Source organism: Zootoca vivipara, chromosome 3 (genome assembly GCF_965207765.1).
Source record: "Zootoca vivipara chromosome 3, rZooViv2.hap1.1, whole genome shotgun sequence".
Taxonomy (NCBI): Eukaryota; Metazoa; Chordata; class Lepidosauria; order Squamata; family Lacertidae; genus Zootoca; species Zootoca vivipara.
The window spans coordinates 113,911,422-113,921,986 of NC_142586.1; positions in this window are offsets into that span (position 1 = coordinate 113,911,422).

Here is a 10,565-nt window from a genome sequence, read left to right on the forward strand (position 1 = left end):
TTAGAGACCTATGAGGTCCATAAATTACCATATAGCATATATTCAACACAAAAAACAGTGACAATTTGTTGTTGGCAAAAGACAGCTGGACATATAAAGGGCCCCATTACCTTCAGTAGCTGAGGGCCTCATCAAAGATATATCCAGCCCTGCTTCCATATGTGTGTGTGCAAGCTTTGAAGGCACACAGAGTTCCTCCCCTGGGAGAATGGAAAATTGCCTTATTTGCAGAAAGGTAGGAAGCCAGGCGAGTTTACAATGCCAAGGCTACAAATGCTTCTTAGGACTCAAAATCAGTAACGTTGCTCCGCTCTTTCTGGACACGGCCTACGATTTAATCTCCATATCCAAACATCTTTTTTTTTTTATTTTGCTCCGGAGCTTTCCCCTCAAAAACCTGCTCTAGAATCACAGAACCATAGAATTGTAGAGTTGGAAGGGACACCAAGAGTCATCTAGTCCAACCCCCTGCGATGCAGGACCCTGGCAGGTGGCCATCCAAAATCTGCCTAAAAACCTCCAAGGAAGGAGAGTCTGCAACCTCCTGAGGAAGCCCATTCCACTGTCCAACACCTCTCACCCTCAGAAAGCTATTCCTGATGTTTAGTTGGAATCTTCTTTCTTGTAACTCGAAGCCATGGGTTCGAGTCCTACCGTCTGGAGCAGGAGAAAACAAGCTTGCACCATCTTCCATGTGACAGCCCCTCAAGATATTTGAAGATGGCTATCATATCTCCTCTGAGTCTTCTCTTCTCCAGGTTAAACATACCCAGCACCTCCAAGCATTCCTCCTAAGGCTTGGTTTCCAGACCCTTGATCATCTTGGTCGCCCTCCTCTGCGCACCTTCCAGCTTGTCAACATCCTTCTTAAATTGTGGAGCCCAGAATTGGACACAGTGTTCCAAGTGTGGTTTGTTTGACCAAGGCAGAATAGAGTAGAACTATGACTTCCCTTGATCTGGACACTAGACTTCTGTTGATGCAGCCTAGAATAGCATTAGCTCTTTTTGCTGCTGCATCACACTGTTGGCTCATGTTAAGCTTGTCGTCCACTGAGACCCCTAGAACCTTTACACATCTACTGCTAGTACATGTAAAACTCAATGGGAGCAAATGTCTATACGGGTTTTCTGCAGATTGCCATTTTCTCCAATTTAGTTTTATAGAGCGGGTTTTCGTGGGGAGGGAAAAGCAGAGCAAAAGATAAGGGTGAATAAGTCCTTCGTAGCAGCCTTTACTGGTACTGGAAATTACTGATATGTCATTAAATGCAAGGGAATACGTGCATTTACACATGCATGTAACTCCGAGTAATTCTATAGGAGCCCTTCTGCAAATGGCCTTTGCAACACAACTTGGTTAAATGGTAACAAATGATCGAGATGCACCTATTTCAGGGAATGCTTGGACGTAACCCCGTTTTCCCAACGAATTCACAAATTTCTTGCTGACTTATCACTGCTGCCAGTAAAAACTGAGCCGAAATAGTACAGAAAGCAAAACAGTAGCCACGTTTCCAGTCTAGAGACTCCTCCCGTCACAGAGCAGGAATTCTTCCTGAGCCTCCCCTCTGTGAAACTGGTTTAACAAGTATTGATAACTATCCAAGCAGACTTGCCAAAAGAGCAGAAATAGTTGCATGAATGAAAAAGGTCTGTGTCAATGGATTCTGGAGTCAAGGTATTCGCCATTTCAAAAGAATGGCTCAGACTGGCCAAGAAAACGCAATCACTGAGCATAAACAGGAGAGAAGTGACTAGTGGGGTGCCACAGGGTTCTGTCTTGGGCCCAGTCTTATTCAACATCTTTATCAATGGCTTGGATGATGGGCTTGAGGGCATCCTGAGCAAATTTGCAGATGACACCAAATTGGGAGGGGTGGCTAATACCCCAGAGGACAGGATCACACTTCAAAATGACCTTAACAGATTAGACAACTGGGCCAAAGCAAACAAGATGAATTTAAACAGGGAGAAATGTAAAATACTACACTTGGGCAGCTTCAAACAAATATAAAACCACAATAAAACATGAAACATAAAAAAAAAATTCCCTAAACAGATGCCTTCAGATGTCTTCTAAAAATTGTATAGTTACAGTGGTACCTCTGGTTAAGAACTTAATTCGTTCCGGAGGTCCGTTCTTAACTTGAAACTGTTCTTAACCTGAAGCACCACTTTCGCTCATGGGGGTTCCTGCTGGCGCCACGCCAATTTCTGTTCTCGTCCTGAAGCAAAGTTCTTAACCCAAGGTACTATTTCTGGGTTAGCGGAGTCTGTAACCTGAAGCGTTTGTAGCCCAAGGTACCACTGTACTTATCTCCTTAAGTCGGTGGGTCACATAACTCCATATACAGTGGAACCTTGGTTTATGAACACCTCGGTTTATGAATTTTCGGTTTACGAACGCCACGGACCCATCTGGAACGGATTAATTCACTTTCCATTACTTTCAATGGCAAGGTTTGCTTCAGTTTATGAACGCTTCAGTTTATGAACAGACTTCCGGAATCAATTACACCCATGCTTCGGGTTAAGTACGCTTCAGGTTGAGTTCTCCGCGGACCTGTCTGGAATGGATTAATCCACTTTCCATTACTTTCAATGGGAAAATTCGCTTCAGTTTATGAACAGACTTCCGGAACCAATTGTGTTCATAAACCGAGGTACCACTGTACTCCGCTGAAAATAGGGGCTTCCTAAGGAAAAACTTTGGCCACATGCACCATTACGTAACGACGCATGAGTCATTACGTTACGATGCCCTGCCCCACACCCCCGGGCACGGCAATTTTCCGTCCCAGGTGACAAAGCGGCTCCTCCACCACTGCCAAACTGCAGGAGGCAGTGGAAGACAGGAGTGCCTGGCGTGCTCTGGTCCATGGGGTCACGAAGAGTCAGACACGACTAAACGACTAAACAACAACAAGGAAAAACGGGACATTCTGGGATCAAATCAGAAACCAGCTTGGCTTCTGAAAGTCCAAGACTGTCCCTGGAGAATAAGGACACTGGGAGGGTCTGCTTTCTATCGTAGGAGGACAAGCAATAAAAAATAAAATAAAAATATGTGTTTTTTAAATGTCCTTCACTGGTTGCTCTGCAGTTTTGATTCTTAGCTTGCGTGTCCTTTGGTTAAATGTACACTTTAGTGACATTTCCCAATTGTCATCTCAGTCACAAGGGGGTAATCACATGTGCAGCTTTTAATCATGGGGTTGTGGCAGAAGAAGAATTTTAAGCTGTTAGCAGTGACTTTGCAGTTTTAAGGAATGCTCAAGCAAAATAGGGGGGAAAGAGGAAGGAGGCTTAGGAGGCAAACTCTACCGAGCGTCACAGAGCTTATTTTATTTCATTTTTTAGCTTATGCTAAAGTATTGTCATGCTACAATCCAGCCTTGACTCAGGGTCCTCTGCTGAAGTTAAATGGTGAGCGATTCAGGACAGATAGACGGAAGCACTTCTGTGGAACTCCCTGCCGCAGGATATAGTCATGACGACGATCAGCTCGAAAATGACATTCATTGAGGATATGGCTGTGGATGAATACTAGTCATGATGGCTCGACTCTGCCTCCTCATTTCGGATGCAGCAATGCTTCTGAAAACCACTTGCTGGAAACCACAGGAGGGGAGAGTTGCTCTTGTGCTCAAATCCTGCTTTCCGGTTTTCCGTTCGGGTTCGGGTTGGCCCTTGGGAGAACAAGATGCTGGATTGCAGGGGCCATGGTCCTGATACTGCAAACTCTTCTTATGTTCCTAAGTCTTTTTCGTGTAATAATAAATAATTTGTTGTTGTTGTTTATTGGTTTAGTCGTGTCCGACTCTTCGTGACCCCATGGACCAGAGCACGCCAGGCACTCCTGTCTTCCACTGCCTCCCGCAGTTTGGTCAAACTCATGTTCGTAGCTTCGTGAACACTGTCCAACCATCTTGTCCTCTGTCGTCCCCTTCTCCTTTCCCAACAGGAGAGACATGTTTTGTTGCAGCTGGGACAGATGAAGGCGTCCTGTTGTGCTGCTGCAAATGCACCAGGGTGTTTCTTCGCTCTGTGTTACTCCCAGCCATCATTCCTCCTGTGGTCACTCCTGTGGATACATGACCTGTCTCTCTCCAGGCACTGTGATCGCTTGCAAGTCATTTCCACACAGCGGGGCTGATGTTGCCAGCCTTCGTGACATGTTTGCAGACATCTTTGTAACAGAGTTGGTCTGCCAACTGGCCGGGTGCCAGAAGCCAGCTCCCCACAGAGCACACCCTTGGGGATCCTGCCATCTTCCATTCTGCAGAGCCAGAGGTACGCAGAAACTAACAAACCGCACAAAAATACAATTGTCACTCATTGCTCTGCCCTGCTTTTGCTTTTGGCCCCACCCACACTGGAATGTGGCCCCCAGACGGGAACATGGCCCTCAGAGAGAAAAAGACTGTCCTCTCTTCTGTTCCTTTTCTGTGTCCTGAATCTTCACCCCATCATCTAACTTTTTGCAAACATGCCAAAACCTTTCTCCAAAACCCTGAACATAAAAGCACAGCCTGAAAACTACCTTTGTGCATTCCCTAGCTATTGGCTGAGCTGCTGTGATGTCACAGAAACCTAGCAATGTGAGCCATGGCTTCAGAAATCCAGCCCCTCCTTGCAGTTTAACAGAGACCATTCAAAAATGGAAAATGAGTGAAGACAATCCAATACGGATTGAATATCAAGTTGGCTCTTGAAGGAGTATTTTCACATTACCGTCACATTACACTGCTTTTCTTCAATGTAGTCCCATTTACGCTTTCTTTCCTCACAGTCATTTTGAGCTGACAAAAGCTACCATCAACATGTTACTCACTTCGTTTCACTTCAAAGACATCTGACTCACATGTTGCTTTCAAAGAGTCTGAGCATCGCCAGGGCGTAAACTCTTAAATTTAAACTGCAAGGGAAATGAATGCTATTGTCTTCAAATTATTTTTTAACAAGTGTTCCAATAAATATGTCTACATTAACAGCACTTTGGGGTTGTTCTTGCTTTTATTTCGAACATTTCAGGTTAAATACTTACGGTGCAGTTGCGAGCGAAGGTGATCAGTGGAGCAACTCCTCTATGAGAAAGTTAAAGGTAAAGGGACCCCTGACCATTAAGTCCAGTCACCGACTCTGGGGTTGAGGCGCTCATCTCGCTTTACTGGCCGAGGGAACCAGCGTTTGTCCACAGACAGCTTCCAGGTCATGTGGCCAGCATGACTAAGCCGCTTCTGGTAAAACCAGAGCAGCACACGGAAACGTCGTTTACCTTCCCACTTGGAGCGGTACCTATTTATCTACTTGCACTTTGACATGCTTTCGAACTGCTAGGTTGGCAGGAGCTGGGACGGAGCAACGGGAGCTCACCCCATCACAGGGATTCGAACCGCCAACCTTCTGATCGGCAAGCCCATGGCTCTGTGGTTTAGACCACAGCACCACCCACATCCCTATGAGGAAGTTACCAGAGGTTTAAAATCACAAAATATGCAGCAAAGTAAAGCATGGAAATATAGGCTGTTAGACCTTTAAAATATGCCCTTCTAAGTTCCCCTAGTGTAAAAAGACCACACATTTGCTAATTTTAAAATAGTTTACAGTGGTACCTCGGTTTATGAACACAATTGGTTCCGGAAGTCTGTTCATAAACTGAAGCGTTCATAAACTGAAGCGAACTTTGCCATTGAAATTAATGGAAAGTGGATTAATCTGTTCCAGACGGTCCACAGAGTACTTAAACTGAAGTGTTCATAAACTGAAGCGAACTTTCCCATTGAAAGTAATGGAAAGTGGATTAATCCGTTCCAGACGGGTCCGCGGAGTACTCAACCTGAAGTGTACTTAACCCGAAGCATGGGTGTAATTGGTTCCAGAAGTCTGTTCATAAACTGAAGCATTTATAAACTGAAGCGAACTTTCCCATTGAAAGTAATGGAAAGTGAATTAATCCGTTCCAGATGGGTCCGCGGCGTTCGCAAACCGAAAATTCGTAAACCGAGATGTTCATAAACAGAGGTTCCACTGTACTTACAAACTCTCCAAAGGTTAGATTCATGTGCTTTCCCACACAGCATTCAGAAAAGTTGCACAGGCATTAAAGATGGCTTAGTTATAGTGGTGACAGTTCCTAAATTATTGGTATAGGAACTCAAGAAAGGCTTGTTAGGCTTGTTACTTTCCTCCCAAAGTGTAAGGAAGTGACCTAGCTAAGCCCAGCAGGAAAGCTTACTCTATGGCGTCAGGGGTGTAGCAAGGGAGTGGCGTAGGGGGCGCTCTGCCCCGGGCAGCGCGCAATCCTGAGGGTGCCATGGCAGCTGCCCCCGCCCACCCACACTGGGTGCCCTGCCCCCAGAACTCGTGTCCCGCCCCCGCAGACGACACATCCTGCCCCTGTGGGCGACACACCCCGCCCCCAAAATGTGTGCCAGCCCCGCCCCCGCCTGCTCTCCGCCCCCGGTGGCAGAGCATGAAGCTACGCCAGTGTATGGTGTTAACCCCTTTATGCATTAATTAGACTTAAGCATGTTGGTTATATGAGGTTGGTTATCCCACATGTCTGTTAAAGCTATGGTTTTCCCAGTAGTGATGTATGGAAGTGAGAGCTGGACCATAAAGGAGGCTGATTGCCAAAGAATTGATGCTTTTGAATTATGGTGCTGGAGGAGACTCTTGAGAGTCCCATGGACTGCAAGAAGATCAAACCTATCCATTCTGAAGGAAATCAGCTCTGAGTGCTCCCTGGAAGGACAGATCGTGAAGCTGAGGCTCCAAGACTTTGGCCACCTCACGAGAAGAGAAGAATCCTTGGAAAAGACCTTGATGTTGGGAAAGATGGAGGGCACAAGGAGAAGGGGACGACAGAGGACGAGATGGTTGGACAGTGTTCTCGAAGCTACGAACATGAGTCTGACCAAACTGCAGGAGGCAGTGGAAGACAGGAGTGCCTGGCATGCTATGGTCCATGGGGTCACGGAGAGTCGGACACGACTAAATGACTAAACAACAATCCCACATGTCTAAATCAGGTTGTCTACCAACTGCATGTGCAACTCCGTCTGCAGAGGTCCACAGATTAAGCTGCTTGCAAAATGCAAATAAAACATGAGATACCTGTTTGGCTGCTGGGTTAAAGGCACTGCTAGGGAGTCCAGTTGGAAAACAGTCTTAACAACTGTTAAAAAAAACAGATAAAAGGGATGTTTGTGGTGTGTCAAAGTGCTAACAAGAAACCATATGACCTTTTGCAATTTGAATGCTAAACCATTTTCTACTGAGTCATTGAGCAGTGTCAGCAGAGGAGGAAATATGTGTGCTTGTGTATGTTTATATATCTGTGATCTGCTAAATAGGACATATCCAATGTGCTGGGGCCCTGGGATTGTGCATATCCTTGACCCCTGTTTAGCTGGAGCCCAATCCCACCCAAGAAAGTTTGGCTCTTCTAGGAACTAGCTGGTGGGAATCAAACTTTGCTGAGGTCATAACTTCTTTACCCATGCTCTGGAAGTCATGCAGGCACTCAGCTGGGTCAATGGGAAGTACGTCTTTGCAGGAACGTTCTCCAGCCCTTCAGGAAATGAAGGCTAATATGCAAAAAAGAGGCTTGCTTAAATACAGATCAGCTTCTGCTTCTGAATATCGGATTGCTCTTAAAAGGCACAGGAGCAGGGCAGGCTTGTAAAAGGTAGCAATGCGATGTGCAACAGTGTGGCCTTATTTTGGAAGAGAGATGCAAACAAAAGCACTGCCTGCAGCACGCCTAGTTAAACTGTGGAACTTCCTTCCACACAGGAGGTAACGATGGGCCACCAGCTTGGACGGCTTTGTTGTAAGAATTCTAAGGTCATGGAAATAAAATGAACGTTCGGAAGTGCACAAGGAAAGCACGCATACATAAGTATATAAACCACAAATAGTACAGCAGAGTAATCCTGAAGCCATCTTGGCTCTCCTAAAGACTTTAAATGCAGAAGGAAATATCTTGAGAGAAACCTTTCCCAATAGTTCTTTCACTTACAAATCCTGTCTTAAGGGCATATTTTGTGCATGGATAGGGTTAGCCCTGTGTGACCTGAATTCAAGAACTAAAGTATTTACCTTCTCAAAAGAATGGCCAGGCTGCCCAGGTAATGCAATCAGTAAAACATGATCTTGGCAGACAGGAGAGAAGTCATACTCTCAAATTTCTGTGGCAGACCACCTCTTTCTGTGATGTATGGATGAGACCAACTAAGTTTGTTCTTGGTATGAGCTTTCATGTGCATGCACACTTCTTCAGATACACTGAAACAGAAGTCACCAGACCCTTCTATGTATATAGTTGGAGGGTGGGGTGGGTTTTTTTTCTCAGGAGGAGGGTAGTAGGAGATGGGTGATTGACTCAATGGGTATGGTAAACCTGTTGACAACTGTTGCTGAATTATAACTTATCACTTATAAATTGCTGACTTACAACTTATCACTAAACTGAAAACTATGGAGAGACCTGGTCTTAATAGAGATACTGGATTCCTGTCTCATCACATATGCTAATCATATGCATACTATCCCTTGCTTTTACTTGTAGGACTAATTGCAGTCATTAAAAGTCCTTAAGCTATCTTTTGTGTTCAAACAATTTCTGAGCATGTTAGATTTCTGAGTCCGCCTTTCCCAAGTAAAATTTCAGAAAAATGATCTAGTAAAGAAGTATTATTAATTTATTTATTTGGGGGGGGGGGTTATGACCTGCCCTTCATCACAAGGTCCCAGATTGAGTCACAGCAGGGCAAAAACCACAAGATTAAAATCTGTTTAAACCACAGACAATCAAAAGGACAGGGTGGGTCTTAAAGGCCCTTGTCTCTGGTGTCAAAGGTCAGGGTAGAAAAGTGTATTGTCAGCATGTGATCCAAGCCGTACAAGAATGTCTTTCTCCGGACTGACATATCCCTCCCCCTTCTGAATGCCTGACATGGTAGAACTGCAAATAATGCTTCAGAGCATGTGCAGAGTGCTTCCCCCCTATCGCATGCCACCAGTTTTGTAGAGAGGATCAGTTCTGAACAAAGATACCGTTGAGCAACCACAAAGTGCAATCATTTTCTTTGGTAGCATGGAAAAAAAGGGAAACGGCCAAAACACGACCCTCGAAGATTTTTTAGTCAGACCAGTAATATTGTAGGCGATTGGCATAAACAAAATGGATCACCATAAACGCTCCTCTGTTCTCCAAACCCCAGCGGAGATTGAGGCTGATTAGTGTGATTAAAATGAGAAGGTATATAGACCACATTACGGTTGGTGCCTGAATAGGATTTACACCTGCCTACTCAGAAGTAAACCCATACAGAGTTCCATGCAACTCCTAGGGAAATGTGCACAGGAGTGTTACCTAAGAGGTCCAGGAAATCCAAGGCTGCAGACTTGTATTTTATATACTTCTAACAAACACACCTCCACCTTGCCAAGTGCTTTGCAGCGATTTGCCTTCAAGGGGACTTGCACACGAATGTTGAAGCAGGCAGATATAAGATATAACAGGAGATGTGAAATAAATCTAAGATACAAAAAATGTCTAGCGGGTAGAACATGAGACTCTTAATCGTAGTTTCATGGGTTCGAGTCCCACCTTGTGCAAAAGATTCCTGGATTGCAGGGGGTTGGGCTGGATGACCCTCTGGGTTCCTTCCAACTCTTCAATTCTATGATTATGATCATTTTATTTATTGAATTTATATACTGCCCGATTCCTGGAGGTCTCAGGGCGCGATTCACAGAACAAAATTATAAAAAACAAAACAAAATATATAATCAAAATAAAAACAACAACCCAATAACGCCGCGCGCCCCCCCCCAAAAAAAACAACCCACATTTTAGAAGGGCATAGGATGTTATAATCTATGATTGGAATCAGTCAAAAGAGCGCAAGAGGCAGCAAATGAACAAAAGAGAGCAATTCCATATTGAAACAGCCCTTCAAAGGCATGGGGAAAGCAGATTAAACCAAGACCCTAAAATATACCAGGTAACTGGATTAAGGGAGGGCATTCACGATGCCACACAATCTTATCAGGGATAAGATTTGAGTTTGGGCGCCTGTGGGGTTTGATCATTAATCTCCAAGCTTTTCCAGACACAGCACCCAACTTTTAACCACTTCTGCATTTTGGGACCCAATTTTTTTAAAAAAATTATCATGTGTTTGCTTGGTGGTACTGTCCCTGTTTTAACCTAGGATCAGGCTGTGACCCAGTCTCCTGTCCTGACCCACCAGCTGAAGACCAGGGGTGTAGCAGATAGGACCGGGGAGGCTTGAGTTCTAATCTGCACTCAGTCATGAAGCTCACAGGGTGAAGTTTCACCAGCCACTGTCTTGCAGCCCAAGAGGTTTATGGCCACTGTAAGAACAGGATGCAAGGCTAGTAAAATTCGGGGTGGGTAAGAATGGCTACTCTTTATTGCATTCATAACCACACAGATTCCCCCCCCCCCATTTAATCCCCACAATCACCCTGTGAGGTAGGTTAGGGCGTAGCCAGGATGACTAACACGCTCCCTCGTGTTGGAAGCAG